This window comes from Piliocolobus tephrosceles, chromosome 12 (genome assembly GCF_002776525.5).
Source record: "Piliocolobus tephrosceles isolate RC106 chromosome 12, ASM277652v3, whole genome shotgun sequence".
Lineage (NCBI taxonomy): Eukaryota > Metazoa > Chordata > Mammalia > Primates > Cercopithecidae > Piliocolobus > Piliocolobus tephrosceles.
This window is the reverse complement of record NC_045445.1, coordinates 30,894,390-30,912,157: the sequence shown is the minus strand read 5'-3', so window position 1 is coordinate 30,912,157 and position 17,768 is coordinate 30,894,390. Positions and strand designations below refer to the sequence as shown.

General features: G+C 37.8%; 1 protein-coding gene and 1 pseudogene across 9 annotated transcripts in view; one reads left to right on the top strand and one right to left on the bottom strand.

The window, feature by feature from the left end:
- Window positions 1-8,661: 8,661 nt before the first annotated feature.
- Window positions 8,662-17,768, bottom strand: part of THOC2 (THO complex 2) — a 130,505-nt gene continuing 121,398 nt past the window's right edge. For 5 of the 9 annotated variants that reach the window (XM_023202297.1, XM_023202299.1, XM_023202304.1 and 2 more), the window contains exon 39: window positions 8,670-11,841. The gene's annotated coding sequence lies outside the window, so the exon portion shown is untranslated. Of the gene's footprint in view, window positions 11,842-17,768 lie in introns of all 9 variants that reach the window. The other 4 variants (XM_023202298.1, XM_023202305.1, XM_023202307.1 and 1 more) reach the window with 2 other exon arrangements.
- On the top strand, window positions 9,829-12,032 carry LOC111536047 (annotated as a pseudogene).

Sequence of the window (17,768 nt, the reverse complement as noted above, 5' to 3'; positions counted from 1 at the left end):
TGTCATGTAAATTGCCTCAATTAGTGTTATTTTAGTTATAAAGAAAAAATGTATTTGAAAAATTAAAACTCCAATCTTTTGTTTTAATGGAGACAGTGTCTCTGTTGTCCAGGCTAGAGCACAGTGGCACAATCATAGCTCACTGCAGCCTTGACCTCCTGGGCTCAAGCAATCCTCCCACCTCAGCCTCCTGAGTAGCTGGGACTATAGGCATGTGTCAACCATGTCCGGCTAATTTTTTTTATTTTTTGTAGAAACCGAGTCTTGCTATGTTTCCCAGGCTGGTTTTGAATTCCTAGACTCGGATACTTCCACCTCAGCCTCCCCACGTGCTGGAATTAAGGCATGAGTCACTGCGTGCAGCCTAACTCCAATGTTTTTAAAAGTTGCTCTAAGCTGATGTCCTTCCCAAAATAGTGACTTCTACCACCAAAATAGAAGAGTATTTCCTTCAGCCAATACATTTTCTGTCAAAAATAATTATACCAACCTTGAAAAGAAAAAAAAAAATCTGCTATTTGTCCAGAGTTACAGAAAAGGAGTGACACTCATTTTTGATATAGAGACCAATCTGCAAATCCACTTACTCAGGCTCCCTAGTGGGGGAAAGCCTGTCTGATTAGCTTAATAACCATCTCTAATTTATCAATGAGCTGTATTCCAAAACTTATCTGTAAGTGAACTGTTTGAGTAGAACATATTTTCCCATAAAAACAAAGGGTGGTTTGAGTTTTTAGACCAGCTCCCAGAAGCCTATGACCTCAACCATGGGACCACTAGCACTAGTCTGTATTCTGGATCCTAAGAGCAATAGGCTGCAGTGCAGGAGAGAAGAGGAAAACGGTCTCCTTTCCCTTCCTTTCACAGAGCAATTTGGAAAAAAAAAATTCCCAAAAGGCCAAGCTGGGGTGTGGCACCCTCTGTTCTGCTAATATTCCTCTCCCAATGTCTTTAATCTCTCTCAAGTCCCTCAAAGCTACCACAACCCTGAAAGTGTGCTGGGGAAGAGGAGTATGGTAGGCTGAGCCACAGATATTAGGGACTCAGCTATGATGGATTGTGTATAAGACATGGATACCAACTCTAGATAAACTGAGATACAGAACAAGGGCTCTGTTTATGGAACTTGGATGCACAGGTACAGTTAGCCATAAGAGACAGAAGAAAAATCCTACCACCAAAATCTGCACCCAAAGTTGAAGCTGTACCAGCAGCAAGGCTAATCCTGAGCTGCTGAGACACTTGTGTAGCACTTTTCATACTCCTCCAGCCCAGGGACAGTATTGAACCCATGGTCTAAGTTTGGTGCTCAATTTAGAGGAGGTTAATGGTCCAGGTGAGATGAACTAAAGATCCATGAGGGCAATGAGTAAAGCGGGTAATAATGATGTTTATTTGATCAAAAAGATTTCTATTCATTTGGAGGAAATGACAAATTGGTCATTCTTTCAATAAATATTTATTGAATACCTACAATATGCCATGTACTATGTTAGAGGCTGGCATTACACAGTCCCTGCTCTCATGCAGCTTATATTCTAGATGAATGTGGGAAGAGTTCAGAGGGACCAAACAAATCCTCAGTGAAAATGAAAAAGAGGGAAAAGCACGACTGCTCCAAAGCCACTACTGCTTAGACTTCCAACAAGCCACCTCATGTTTTGGAGATAACTGTAAAGTATGACCTAGTCAACTATTCAAGAGTCGAATAGTTAAATATCATTTGGGACACATTTCATCTACACCGAAACTGAGGTAAACCAAGCAAATGCAAAACTCAGAAGTTTAACTTCACAAATCAGTCCAAGGTAAAACCAACTGGGCTAGGTTCTTTTTGGCAACTTTCCCACCTCTCCTTTCACCTTCGAGGAACCATCTGGGCTACGCATTGTGGCTCCCTTCCCAGGATCAGGCTTTGTCCTTTTCACTGACTTTTGCCTATGTACATTTACCTGCCCAATCTCCCAAGGCTTTCCTAGGAATAGGAAATAGGAGCACGATGGGGTATCATCAGAAATCATCCATATTTCAGTGCTAGTGTGAGAACTGATTGCCCCCTCACATAATACCTTACCTCAACGAATATGGAAATCTCCAGAAGTCTCTGTAAAGTGCTTAACTATGAGAATTTTTCATACCACAGCTAGCTAGTAGATGGTTTAGAGCTAAGGCCTTTAGAGGTCCACTCAAACCACACTTGTACAACAACCTGCACCTTACATGTGCGTACATAAGCAGATCTAGAACCCAAAACCTTTGAAGAGTTGCTATCCCAATGAGTTCTCCATCTCCTAATTTTTAAAAACTAGTATTTCTCAAGCTCTACATAAAAACGTGTGCCAGGCCTCATCTAAACACTTTGTATAAATGTCATTTAATCCTCAAGACAACCTTATAAAATGGTTATTAGCCTCATTTTATAAATGAGAAAACTGAGGCACAATCCATTTAAAAGGCAGGAAAAGAAAAAAAAAAAGAGAAGATGCAACAAACCGAAAGTAGCAGGATGCCAAATGTAAACACAACAACATTGACAATTACATTAAATGTATGGTGTAAACTTTCAAACTAAAGGCAGAGATTGTCAAATTGGATTAAAAACCAAGAAACTCATTTTCAAAAAAAAAAGAATAGAAAATATACTATGCAAATACAAGAAAAAGAAATCTGGAGAGGTTATATTAATATCAAAGTAGAATTTAGAATAAGGAGTATTACTAGGGATAAAGAGGAATATTTCATTTTGATAAAGGGGTCAACTCACCTAGAGTATATAATCTTAAATGTGTATGTACTTAATAACAAAGTTTCAAAATACATGAAGCAAAGAAATGACAAAACCAAAAGAAGAAATAATACAAATCCACAATTGTATTTGCAGATTTCAACATGCTTTTCTTAGTAATTGACAGACCAAGCAGAAAATAAATTAGCAAGAATACAGAAGACTTGGAACACCACCAACCAACTTGACCTAATTGGCATTTATAGAATACTACATCCAACAACAACAAAATGCACATTCTTTTCAAGTGCATGTGGAATATTCACCATAGAAGACCAGCTACTAGACCTAAAACAAGTCCCAGTAAATTTGAGAGGATTTAAATAATTCACAGTATGTTCTTTGACCATGTAAGACTAAATTAGATAACAACAGAAAGACATCTGGAAAATCTGCAAATACTTGAAAATCAAGCAACACACATGGGTCAAAGAAAAAGTAAACAGAAATTGGAAAACATTTTGAGCTGAATGAAAATGATAATGTCACACATCAAATTTGTGGGATCTAGTTGGAATAGTGATTAGAGGGAAATTTATAGCATTAAATTATTAAGCATTTATACATACCCCCCTTCACCATCAGTTTGTTTTGCAAGGAAAAACAAGGAATGAAGGACAAAATCCAGTCCTAAACACAAGTCCAATAATATAAAAGTGAACTGCTACAGATAAAGTTAAAGGAGGTGTAAGTGGTATCAAAAAACGTTCTGAACTTCAAACTGCTTATTTCAGTAGCAGATGCTTGCTGACAACATACAGCTAATCTAACAAAAGGTGAGATCCAGAAAGGTCAGTGAAGGAACGCTGGAAAAGTCAGGGGGTCCGTGAACAAGAGTAGCATGGGTTAGCAAAGTTGATAAACTCTGATACCAGGACAGAGGCTATTGCTATCGATTTTAAAATATTCCTTTCTAGGCATGGGTTGTGTCTGGGACATAATATACTTATCACCTCCAGAAATAAGAAGTCTCTGAGTTCTGTCCAAAATTAAGAACAGAGATGTGGGGATTGTGTGATGGTTTAACTCTGTAATTCCCAAATGTTATTCCTACTTTGGAATCACCTGAGGAACTGTTTGTAAAAAATACTCCAAGCCCCCACTCTAAGAAAATCTGATTCAATATACTTGATGTGGGGACCTCCAAAAGTTTCTCAATTCATTCTAATAATCCTCAGTTTGGAAAGTACTGGTATAAATACTACCACTAATAACAACAACTGCTTCTAGTTATTGAGTACCTGCCAGGTACTAGGTCCTGTTTTAGGTACTTGACACGTATTGTTAGATTTAATTCATTAGCAGAAGGGCATTGTGAAGATCAAGCGAGAAAATGTAAGAAGCTTCAGTGGAGTTCATCCTCACTCAGAGGAATAGAAATGGACAAGGAAAGTCATCTTGACATAGAGACAACAACTTTTTAATTACCTGTAAAGATATGAAAAGTGTGATTAACACTGATTAAAGCAATAAAAGACTGATGATGTTGGGGATTTTTTTAAGACCAAAAAAAGGTGAAAACATTGAGACAGCATGGAAAAGTACCCAAAGAGGTAGAGACCATTTGTCTCTCAAATCTGATCAATTCCTGGGCTAGTATAACAAATTAACTTCAAAGATTCTGCATAATACCAGAATTGTTCAGAATTCCAAATTCAACATTCCTCTCTGCCAGTGCCAACTTAAGAGTTAAACGAGACCCCAAAAGACCTATACCCTCTAGGTCTAAGTAGAAATCAACTGGCTTCCTTAAAGCCCAAATCCTTTATAAAATTTTCCTAGACGAACCTGTTGTGGACAAAAACTTCTCAAATCACACTTAGTCTGAGGTAATTCTTACCGAGTATTCACCAACTCTTAAAATGTACCACCTGGTCCCCAGCTATATTGTTTCTTGCTTAGCATGTTTGTCTTACTGATGTCTTGGATCAATTATTCCAGAAAGCAGAAAAGATGCTGTATAATAGTACCTAGCAATGGCATATCCAATTACAATTCAGAAATGTTCTTTGATAATGACGATATATGCAATAGGAGATAAGTACTATTACATACCACATGAAATTAGGATCAAGAAAGCCTTGAACAAAGTACAATATCATTCTGGTTAAAATATAAGAAAATTTTGTGAGGATAGAGGTAATAATAGCTGTCCATTGGTCTGATACTCGAGCCCAAGGACATCTAGCTGTCATCTAACAAAAATCAGAGGTCAGACTAAGCTAGAGGTTAAGTGCCAAGTCATTTTCTAGCTCCTAACCATGAAATGAAGGCTATTTCTGATCTGCAATTATGTATTTCTCAAGCTTATGTGCCCTGTGCCCAATCAGAATCATCTCTGTTACCTCTCCTTCCTCTGTTAACCACATCTATTTAGCAACACATCAAAGGAATTAAGCTTTTTAAGCCTGATCCATTTAGAAATGGCCATTCATTACAGCTTAAAACAGTACCTAAAATCAGGAACAAAACCAGAATTTTTTACATTAAGGTTTATTTTCTCAGGTTGCCACATTTCCTTTAATCACTACTTCCAACATCCCTCCTCTTGTTATGTCTTGTTATGTCTACTCGTGTCTATAAATAGAAGAAAATCTGTGTTCGATTAGCATGAATTACCATCTTTTAAGCAGCTAGCTCCTTTTTTTATTCTCAACTCTGGACCCAATAAAATCTCCTTGGCCCTGAAAGATAGTGTCTCTAGAAATGTTACTTCAATTTTTAAAACTTAAACATTTACGAGGTGGGCGGATCACTTGAGGTCAGGAGTTTGAGACCAGCCTGGCCAACATGGTGAAACCCCATCTCTACTGAAAATACAAAAATTAGCCATGCATGGTGGCACGTGCCTATAATTCCAGCTATTCGGGAGGCTGAGGCAAGAGAATCACTTGAGCACAGGAGGTGGAGGCTGCCATGAGCCAAGATCACACCACTGCACTCCAGCATGGGCAACAGTGAGACCCTGTCTCAAAAAAAATGAAAACAAACAAACAAAAAACTTAAGCATTTAAACCACATTTCTGATAAGTAGTGAGATAGAACATTAAGCAGTTACAGTATTACAAGCTTCATTCTATCTAAGAGGCAGCCTTAGAGATAACCATCCATAAAAATGAAACAAAGGGCAGGCAAAGCTTTTACACTAAACAGGTCTTGTTCATATTACTTGTATCATGGGAACCAAACAACAGTTGCATGAGTTTCCTAATCTTTACAAACATAAAAAACAAGGCTATAATAAATCCCAGTTTACAAACCCTGTCCCAAATATTTAAAAATGTTTTCTTGGACTGAAACAAATCATCAGAGACCCGCATGCCTGGACCGCATGTTCCAGTGTCATTGTAGAAATAACCTTACTAGAATGAACTAAGGTGTTGGCCATCGGGTAATACTCAAGATCATTTACAAGATACATTCCTTTGTTTTATCCACTGAAAAGACATGACTACTTTGTGAATGCAAAGAAGTTTTTTTCAGGCCTCAGTGCCAGGAAACATTCTTCTCAGCTGCAACTAACTTTATATTTGATGGACACTAGTTCCTATAACTAATCACATTACCTTCTCTTTGTGGCCTGCCAGTTTCTCCATGGCCCACTTATACATGATATTTTGGGGTAATACCTTCAGTTAGATTATTAATTTCACCCAGAAACAAATTTTCTCATTTAAAGATACTGTACTGTTTTTTTCATAAATCATTTTTGGATCATAGTACAGTAGAAATAAATCAATCACATAATTGTCAAAAAAAAAAAAAAAAGGCTACTAGGATGTCTGCCCATACTTGGCTAAAGTGCCTCCTTAAAAAAGGAAATGGCCCTATACCATGGACCAGTTACTTTCCAACAAATTGCAAATCACTTGTAGATTATTTGCCAAGGCAAGGAAGGCTGCTGCTCTAACTTTAGCCCCTACCATTTAATCCAAGGTAGATATACAGACAACTGTCTTCCACCTTCTCACCATCCCCCCAAAAATTCAGAGTTAGTTATAAAGGTCTCAGACACCTTTGGAACAAGACCCAGAAAAACAAACTTACCACCTTAGGCCTATTTTCTTGAGAATCTGGCAAAAGCTATAGACTCAGAAAAGTGTACATAACACAAACTTGTACCCAATTTCTGGGATTCTGGAAGGCCGGTAAATATCCTCCAAGCTCATTCATGAGCCTTTAGTCAAGAACTCCTTTCTAGAAAATGGCAAGCCTAGATGCCACCCACTAGAACGAGAGAGAGAGAGAGAGAGAGAGAGATCCTGCATATTACTTTCATGTAAAAGGTTCAAAGATGGGTTGGGAATCACAGACACATTACTCGGTAATAAAATATTCTTACCGTGATAACTGCCTCAAAATGTTCTGCTTCGTTCATCTTCATCCATAGTCACTGTGTGATCAGTAGTAAATTCGGCCTCACCCCAGTCTCCTTATCCAGGTTTATTCTTCCTCAGAGGACCTCCCTCCAAGTAACATTATTTGTTGTCTGCCTCCACTGACTAGAATGGAAGTTCCATGAGGACAGAGGTTTGTTTTGCTCATGGCTGTACCTCTGATACATAAGAGGCACTCATATATTTCAATAGGTTTTTGGGGAACAGGTGGTGTTTGGTTACATGAATAAGTTATTCAGTGGTGATTTCTGAGATTTTGCTGCACCCATCACCCAAGCAGTGTGCACTGTACCCAGTATGTGGTCTTTTATCCCTCATCCGTCTCCCATCCTCAAATATTTTTTAATGAATACCCTATAGGACTCTCTACTCTTTATAGAAGGGATTGGCAAACTATGGCCTGCAGGCCAAATGTAGGCTTCCACCTGTTTTGTAAATAAACTTTTACTTAACTCAGCCATGCTTATTCACTTACCTATTATTTATAACTGCATCAACACTACAGTGGCAGAGCTTAGTAGTTGCAATGGGAACCACATGGCCTGCAAGCCCACAAATATTTACTATCTGGCCCTTTACAAAAAAGGTTTGCTGGCCCCCTATAGCATTCGTTTGGTTCTTATTTTCCAAACTAGATTGGAAGCACTCTCGAGACCGGTCTTATACTTCTTTGGACCTAGAACAGAGTACATGCCCTAAAATAGCTAGCACTATACAAACAGATTTCCTACTTCCAATATATATTATTTTTACACGGTTAATCCAAAGACAGTATTTTCCATCATCAATGCATTTCTAGCAAGGCCAGAACTGATTACTTGTGTTTGATGATTTGGGGCAACAGGAAGAAGGCATATTGATGCTATCTAATTAGTAGTAAACTTTCTAGTTCAAAATCACAATCATGTAACCTTTAAAATATGAATGCATATTTAACAGCTGGAAAGTTCTTCCTGATGTCTTTCAGACAAATAATTTTGAGGTAAGCCATAGTTATTTTCTCAAAGTCAGAAGTCACTCTAACAAAACATCTATTTTTATGTCATGCACATTATAAGCACTCAACAGTCACTGAATACATCACCCTTCCATAAATATTCTGCTCATCGATTTTTGCAAATTACAATTACCTGAAAAGAGGTATCAAGATTTATACCCTTTTGCCAATTCATTTAAAATATGCTCAGCATTTCTCAGTTCTTTAAAAAAATATATCCTTTTTGTCATTCTCTGAAAATTTTAATTTGCATAGGTATAGTTTCCAAGGAACTGGAGACTAAATGGAAAAATCCAGGCATGATATCAGTCCACTGTTTACTCCAACTATAGAGGTAATCAAAGAGGATATTTCCGTATTATCAGATGATATGTCATTTGAAAATAATGTAGCCCACGGAATAAGAACTGAGAAGGGCTAGGAACCTTAATGAATTATCTTTGCTATGTCATTTTGAATAAGCAACAATATACACAATAATATACAACCATTTGAGAAAACTATTGTTTATTTAGAAAAAAGGTTACACTGGTAGAATTCGGTAGATAAAAAAATTCTCTTTTAAAAATGTCACTGTGAAACTTTTCCAGACGAAAGTTTAGCAATACAAAGCTCCTATAGCTGTAGAATTAAAACAATTATGTTTTGATCCCCCCACCGCCAAGATTTGTCTAAGATAATTACAAGAAAAAATGGCAAGGGACAAGTGAGCGCTGGTACCTTTTTCTTTTTTAAACACGTTTAATGTTGTACATGTAATATATAAAATGATTCCTAAACATTTCATAAGACAATGCTCCCACTTCTTTTAGTGACTAATATTAAGAACAAGCCAAATAATAAATTAAAACTGAGTTTTAAAATGAGGTAAAATCAAAATGGTTCAACAGTTGTTTATTTTCAGTTTCAAACAGTAAAAAGGAAGCATTTCAGAATGGAAATAAAAACTGAACCCAGGCAATATTTAGTTAAACTAAAGTAAAACTCTGTACACAGGTAACCTTATGCAGCACATTGTGCTATAAGTATGGAACAGTTAACACTTTCAGCCATTACTGAAAATTAACATGTAGAAACTAAGCAACAAGTTAAAATACAGTAATGCACAACTTAACAATTTTAAGTTTTCCACATGGAGCAATAAAGCAGATAACTGAATAATTTAAGGAGATGCAAATGGCCCTCTTCATTCTTAATTCTTGGCAATTTACTCAGGAAAATAAATTTCTGGTCGCAGCTGAACAGTTCCACTCCAATCTCACCTGAAAGAAACAAAGTGATTATATTGATAGAGAAGAAGGAAGGAAGGAAAGGAGGGAGTAGGGGAGGGAGGGTTAGTCAAAGGAGGTAGGAGAAAAGGAAGGGAGAAGGAGAGAAGGAGAATGAAAGGAGGGAGGGAGGGGAGAAAGAAGAGGAGAAGGAAGGAAGAGGAAAAGGTAAGGAGGGAGAAAGATTTAAAAAAGAAAGAAAAGTTAATGAGTTCCATCAGTAACAAAGACTTGAGTCCCCAGAAAAGGATAAAATATTTGTGTGTTTCTTTTTGTCCATTCTTAGAAATCATTAAAGATACACACACTAATGATGACTTAAAAGAAAAAACTGAACATTGTGTGCATGTGAGAGAGAGGGGTGGGGGTAGGGAGAACAAAATGGAGCAACAAGTAAAACTTTCCACAGGGGCAAGCAATAGCTTATCAAAAGTAAATAGAAAATGTAGCAAAGAAAAGTAACCTATTTTACATGATCAACAAAAAAAGAAAAATGACATCACATTTTTCACAAGGACACAATTTTAATAGTAACTTATATTAAGATGCAGTGTCTGCTAAATTATAAAAATTGCTTTAAAAATATATTGACTTAATTATACTCATTTCCTTTCCTTTATGTATTGACATTTTTCAAATACTTCATATTGAAATAATTTCAAAACATGATTATTACAACATGTGGCAAATATCTTCACATCTGCCTTCATTCAAATTTTAAGCTAATGCTTAATGCATTAAACTTTATTGATGAAAATACTACATTCACATATTTCTTAAAACCAGGGCTAGAAGGGTCCTTAGAAAATAATCACACTTACATGAAATGCTGACAAATAATTTACATATCATTTCTACACAGCATTCTGTTCACACCATGTATAATCTTGACATTATCAATAACTGTGGATACATTTAATGTTGAACTTACAATTTAATACTTAAAAGCCATTGTTCCTGTCCATTAATTGCTGAATGGATAAATAAAATGTGGTACACACTCATACAATGAAATATCATTTAGCCATAAAAAGGAATGGAGTTGATACATGCCACAACATGGATGAGCCTTGAGAACATGATGCTAAGTGAAAGCCAAACACAAAAGGCCACAAATTATTGCATAATTCCATTTAAATGAAATGTCCAAAACAGGCAAAATCATAGGAACAGAAAGTACATTACTGATTTCCAGGGGCTGAGGAAGGGAAGAATTGGGAGTGACTGCTAATAGGCAAGGAGTTTCTTTTTGGGGTGATAGAAATGTTCCGGAATTAGACAGCAGTGATGCTTGCACAACACAGTGGATATACTAAAAACCACTGAATTGTACACTTTAAAATGGCAAATTTGAGGCCGGGCGTGGTGGCTCACGCCTGTAATCCCAACACTTTGGGAGGCCAAGGCGGGTGGATCACCAGGTCAGGAGATCGAGACCATCCTGGCTAACATGGTGAAACCCTTATCTCTACTAAAAATACAAAAATTAGCCAGGCGCGGTGGTGCACGCCTGTAGTCCCAGCTACTCAGGAGGCTGAGGAAGGAGAATTGCTTCAACCCAGGAAGGAGGCAGAGGTTTCAGTGAGCCGAGATCGCGCCACTGCACTCCAGCCTGGCAGACAAGAGCGAGACTTGGTCTCAAAAAAAATAAAATAAAATAAAAGTAAAAGGCAGATTTGAAGTTATATGAATTTTATCCCAATTGTTTAAATTGCAAAAAAGGTCAATGTTCCAATTAAGAGCATCATAGTATCACAGTGTGGTCATAACCAGGAGAATAAGAAATGGGCTCTCAATCATAAAGGTGTCACATTACAAGAATTACTTGGCAAGGGACATTTTGGTGACATATTTAAGGGCACATTAAAGGATAAAATTGCTGTTGCTGTTAAAACATGTCAAGAACATCTTCCCCAGGAACTGAAATTAAAATTTTTACTAGAAGCCAAAATCCTCAAGCAATATAATCATCCCAGTACTGTCAAACGTATAGGAGTTCGCACACAAAGACGGCCTATCTACATCATTAAGGAACTGGTTCCAGGAGGCGATTTCCTCTCCTTTCTGAGAAAGAAGAATGAACTAAAACTCAGTTAGTGAAATTTTCATTAGATGCTGATTCTGGATGGCGTATCTCGAGTAAAAAATGTATACACAGGGACCTTGCTGCAAGAAACTGCCTGGAGGTGAAAATAATGTTCTGAAAATCAGTGACTTTGGAATGTCTCGTCAAGAGGATGGTGGTGTGTATTCATCTTCTGACTTAAAGCAGATTCCCATTAAATGGACAGCACCAGAAGCTCTTAATTATGGGAGATATCGTTCTGAGAGTGACGCACGGAGCTTTGGCATCCTCCTCTGGGAGACTTTCAGCTTAGGGAGTCTGTCCATAGCCTGGAATGACAAATCAGCAAGTACAAGAGCAAGTGGAAAGAAGATACTGGATGTCAGTCTCTTGGCAGTGTCCAGAGAGTATTTTAACAAAATAATGCTGAGGTGTTAGGATTACAAACTTGAAAACCGCCCCCAACTTTACTGAACTTCAGAAAGAGCTAGCTGCCATTAAGAAGAAAGTTGCACAGTGATGAAACAGTGCCAAACTCAGCCTTCAGGACTCTATTTTCAGCAGAGCAGTATTTTTCTTCTCATTAACATTTATACCACATTACCTGCAACATTCTCCCATTAACTATTTTTTAAAAATATGTGCTGCTTTAATCATTGTAAATAAGAAAGTATAAGTTCTAAATGTAAGGGATCACACAGATCTATCTTTTTCACATCTAGAACTGTTGCTGTTTCTCAAAAATTTTCTACTCCAGGCTCAGTTCATAGTCTGCTCTTCTCCATCACAGACACCTATTGGTGCTATAAGCTGTATTGGTAATAGTTGTAGGGAACATCGCCAACAGAAGATGGCCTTCCTACTCTGCTGAGACAAGATTTTATATGTGAACATCGTTTTATATTGGTAATTATCTGGACCTCCTAAGTTGTTAGTTTTCTTTTTCTTTTTCTTTTTGGCCAGAGATAGGTCCTGTTTTGTTAGTAAGACTGCCATTTCCCTATGTTTCACAATGCCATCCTATGCACAAAAATCCTCAAAGAGTTGAGGCAGCTGATTGTAACTGATGTTATAGAGAGCTGTGACAACAAGAATCAAGTTTGAAAAGTGCGGTGGTCTGGAGAAAGGAACAGCTAGGGTGGTCATCAAAGTAGAGAAGAAAAGGCAAACATAAAACCAGCCTTCTTAACAGAGGTATGCCTTTATAAAACACATACACGCTTTTTAATTTTATGATCAAATTCACCAAAAAGGTCCTAAGAAATATTTTAGTAGTTTATATAGCTTCTTCATAAAAGAGCCCTCTGGATGGCAACCAAACAATTTTTAAGAGAAACTATAAAATACAAGCCTACCAAAATAATATATTACTTTTGGTTAAGTGTCTTCACTTCAAAGGAGGCATCCCAGAACTGCATTCCATGCATTTTTACTAGTGTCTCAAACTGTCAGAATTTCATTCTCATTCTCTCACTCTTTGCAAATAAACCCCAGGTAGAAAGGCATATACAGATGCACTTGACATTTAAAAAGTCAAACAAATATTGATAAGGAAGAAAGAAGTTATGAGGAGAAAGACATGGGGACAGCTATCCTAAATCCACTTTACTCCTTCATTTACCCTTATACTGCAACCTAGGAATTCTTATAGCAAACAGAGTTCCTGAGATGTTCCATGTGGATAAAATGTAACGGAGTTAAGATGTGGATTCTGTTGAGCTGCATCTTAACTGCACCCAGGGATGCTTCTCAGGATAATTATGTGCATAGGGGAAAGACACACTTAGGGCAAATGTTGCATGGAAGCCTTTTATAAGTGCTCATGCCTAAGTCAAGATTTTTAAAAACAGCATATAAATGAATATTTGCTCTACTGTAAGTGGAACAGCAAGGAAACAGAAAACTTCTCCTGCCCTCTTCAACTGTTTGATGCCTATGAGTATCAGTGCACAAAACCTATACTCAGTATTTTTAAGTATAAAAGATGATAATGAAGAGAAAAATGATTTGTGTCTGTCATTTTCAAACTCCTAGGAAGAGTCTAGTATACATGTAATGGTTACTACATACAGACCAAAATGAGAGCATACTAAATCTGCCCGCCCTCAAAAAATGTGCTGCAGCAAATAAGCAAGCTCTTTTAATCAATATAGGTTTCTCGGTTTCTCTCCTATAAAATGGTGTGTTTGGTGGCAAAAAAAGTCAATGTTGTACTTATACAGAGATATTAAATGTTTCTCTGGCATTGATGTGAACATTGATGAGTTCCCTATCCCATACCCTATCCCAATACCTATCGTCAACATCTAGGAATAAGCCTCAAAATGGCAATGCTTATTTTAACAAGAAATCTTTGGGAGCTTAGGAGGTCAAAGTATGAGCTGAAGGGAAAACAAAACAAAACAAAAAAAAGGCTTAGAGCTGGAATTACAAAATCAATTGTCTACAGAGGCCAAGAACATAATGAAAACAAAAGAAACGAGCTGAGTGGGGACTGACTGAGGTGAACTCTTTTTAAAAAGGCCCTTGCTCTATTCTAAAGGGGGGGCAGCACCTAGACAAGTCTAGCTGAAACCAGGACACAATGCTGCTATGCAGAAATCAGAACACAATGTTACCAGATGTTCCAATCCTTCAAGAAAAACTGAAATTTGGATTTTCTGAATTCTGATTTTTAAAAACAAACAGATTTTTAAAATTTTGAAATATCGTGTGAGGTTAAGAAGGTGCATTTGGCTGGTGGTGGTGGCTCACATCTGTAATTCCACCACTTTGAGAGGCAGAGGGCAGGAGGATTACTTGAGCCCATGAGTTCAATATCAGCCTGGGCAATACAGTGAGACCTCGTCTCTACAAAAAAATTAAAAAAAAAAACAGAGGCCTGGCGCAGTGGCTCACACCTGTTATCCCAGCATTTTGGGAGGCCAAGGAGAGCTTGAAGTCAGGAGTTTGAGACCAGCCTGGCCAACGTGATGAAACCCTGCCTATGCTGAAAATACAAAAAAATTAGCCAGGTGCGGTGGCACATGCCAGTAATCCCAGCTACTTGGGAGACTGAGGCATGAGAATCGCTTGAAACCGGAGTGTAGAGGTTGCAGTGAGCCAAGATCGCACCACTGCACTCCAGCATGGGCGACAGAGAGAGACTCTGTCTCAAAAATGAAATGAAATGAAATAATGAAATGAAATGAAAAATAAAATGAAATAAGAAAGTACATTTAACAAGCTACATTCTGCCCAAGGGCTGATAATTTGCAACCTAGGATTTAGAGGATAAAAATTAGGTTACACATGTGAGACTAGAAGGAATGGACCTGCAAAATATATTTGGCCTTCTTGGAATGGAAGATTAGAATAAGAATGTAGTAGATTAAAAATACAGATTATGAATAAGTAGTGCTAACTGCTAATGTTCTTTAAAATCAAAGTCCTACATCCAAAATAATAAAAAGCAAGGAGACTGAGCATCTCAAGGCCTGGGAACAAATGTCAGCTTAGCATAGCATCTGGTTCACAAAAGGACTTTCAAAAGTTTGCTGAACTCAACATCCCTGAGTTGAGGATCACATATATCAAATTAAAATTGAGAAGCCAAAGGGTGGTGGTTCTCAGAGGATAATTTTATAAGCAGGAATTAAAAATTAAAAAAAAAAAGTTACAGTAGGAAGAAAGGTTAAAGGCAAAGGAACTAGTAATCTTCAAGAGACTAAATCAAGGAGAGGCAAGATGAATTTGGACAAAGACTTTAAGGGCAACAGAAGATGCAGAGAAGGAACAGAGTTTTGCAACCAAAAACAGAAGACAAGAGAAGATGACAGAAGACTGGAAGGAATTTAATTATGGTCATATTTATATACTGTATCTTATTAATTCTTAAGAGACAGAGTCTTGCTCTGTCACCCACGCTGGAGTGCAGTGGCATAATCATGGCTTACTGCAGCCTTGAACTCCTATGCTCAGGAAATCCTCCAGCCTCAGACTCCCAAGGAGCTGGTACTACAGGTGCATACTACCATGCCTAGCTAAGTTTTATTTATTTATTTATTTATTTATGTATGTATGTATGTATGTATGTATGTATGTATGTATGTATTAGAAATGGGGTCTTGCTATGTTGTCCAGGCTGATCTCAAACTCCTGGCCTCAAGCAATCCTCTTGCCTTAGCCTCCTACAGTGGGATTACAGGCATGAGCCACCACGCCTGGCCTTGTATCTTAATTCTAATGTGACTGTTATAACGTTTGTGAAAATCAGGATGATACTTACAAATCAGTGTGTTATTTCTCTACTAACCCTCCTTAAAAAAACTGTTCTAAAAACAATAATGAAATCTTATAAGTAATGACATCTTTCAATCATGGAAATATGACATATGTAAGAGCTGTCCTTTCTAAAGAATAGAAAATAAAAAGGGGAGTGGGGGAGGGCAGCAGATTTCAAAGTAGCCTGTAAAGAGATGGTTCCAATCAGAAATGATAACATTCTAAAAGAAAAGGAAGAAAAACAGACCTGATCAACCCTGGAATGTATCCAAATAGAAAGTAGCAGTCAACAGCCAGAAAAAGAAACTATCAGCCACGCACGGCAGTTCATGCCTATAATCCCGGCATGTTGGGAGACCAAGTCACGCAGATGGCTTGAGTCCAGGAATTTCAGACCAGCCTGGGCAACATGGCGAAACCCCATCTATACTTATAATTTTTTGTTTGTTTGTTTTTTTTTTTTAAATAAAATATCGGCCAGGTGCAGAGGCTCACGTTTGTAATGCCAGCACTTTGGGAGGCCGAGGCAGGTGGATCACCTGAGGTCAGGAGTTCGAGACCGGCCTGGCCAACCTGGCTAAACTCTGTCTCTACTAAAAATACAAAAATTAGTCGGGCATGGTGGCATGTGCCTATAGTCCCAGCTACCAGGGAGGCTGAGGCAGGAGAATCGCTTGAACCCAACAGGGAGAGATTGTAGTGAGCCAAGACTGTACTACTGCACACCAGCCTGGGTGACAGACCGAGACTCTATCTCAAAAGAAAAAGAAAAAGAAGAAGAAACTATCAGCCAGATGGCCCAGCACAGTGGCTCACACGTGTAATCCCAGCACTTTGGGAGGCTAAGGCAGGTGGATCACCTGAGGTCAGGAGTTCAAGACCAGCCTGCCCAACATGGTGAAACCCTGTCTCTACTAAAAACACAAAAATTAGACAGGCATGGTAGTGCATGCCTATAATCCCAGCTACTCAGGAGGATGAGGCAGGAGACTCTCTTGAACCCGGAAGGCGGAAGTTGCAGTGAGCCAAGATCGCACCATTACACTCCAGCCTGGTCAAAACAGCAAGACTTCTTTGTCTCAAAAAAAAAAAAAAAAAAAAAAGAAACTATCAACCAGAGTCTCACAGAATTAAGAGTCTACCCAAGAAGAAAGTATTGTACAAAGTTGTCAATGAGGAACTCAACAGGATGGACATCCAGCTAGATGTACTTTTAAAAGAACATCTGAATCTAGAAGCTTTGCTATAAGACCACGAGCCAAATATCTAACCCTGACCAGTTTTGTCATCCCTTTGTTCCTAAGAGATTATACAGAGGAGTAAAATACAAATTCATGGTCAGTGTAAGAAAAACTCAAATCAGTAGCATAACCTTCACATACAAAAAAATAATATTTAGGTTCTGAGTAAAGAGAGATATATAAAATCACTGTGAAAGTTGTCAGTGACAATGGCTGGCTCACTCCTCATGAAGATATGAAAGGTGGGCTTTTTGTTTTTCTTTTAATAGGGAGATCACATGTGACAGCAAAATACCAGATTAAAAGAAAGGTTAAAATGAGGATTAAGAGTTTATGGCTCACCAGAGAAGATAGTTGTCAAGGTTGGAATGGGGGTAGGAGCAGCTAGAACTGAAGAATTAGTAGTAATATTTCCTTTTCAATCTATTAAATTCTAAATGTTAACTCTCATTTACCCTACTTTACTTACATAACAAGCACCAAAAAAGCAGGAAAAGCACACCATTCATCATGTGTTGACTATATGGCAACCTCTCAAATCCCTGCTTTGCAGCCAAAATAAAGATGACAAAACCCATACCTTTAAGCCCATACCCTTATACAGAACTGGCTCTCAGACATTTCTCACTTGTAATTTAAACACTGGTAAATAGCCTTGCTTATCTATCTGGTCTCATAAAAGATTAGAAGCATCCAATAATATTAGGGGGGAGGTATAGACAAGCAAGTATACTTAATATATTAAGGAGGTA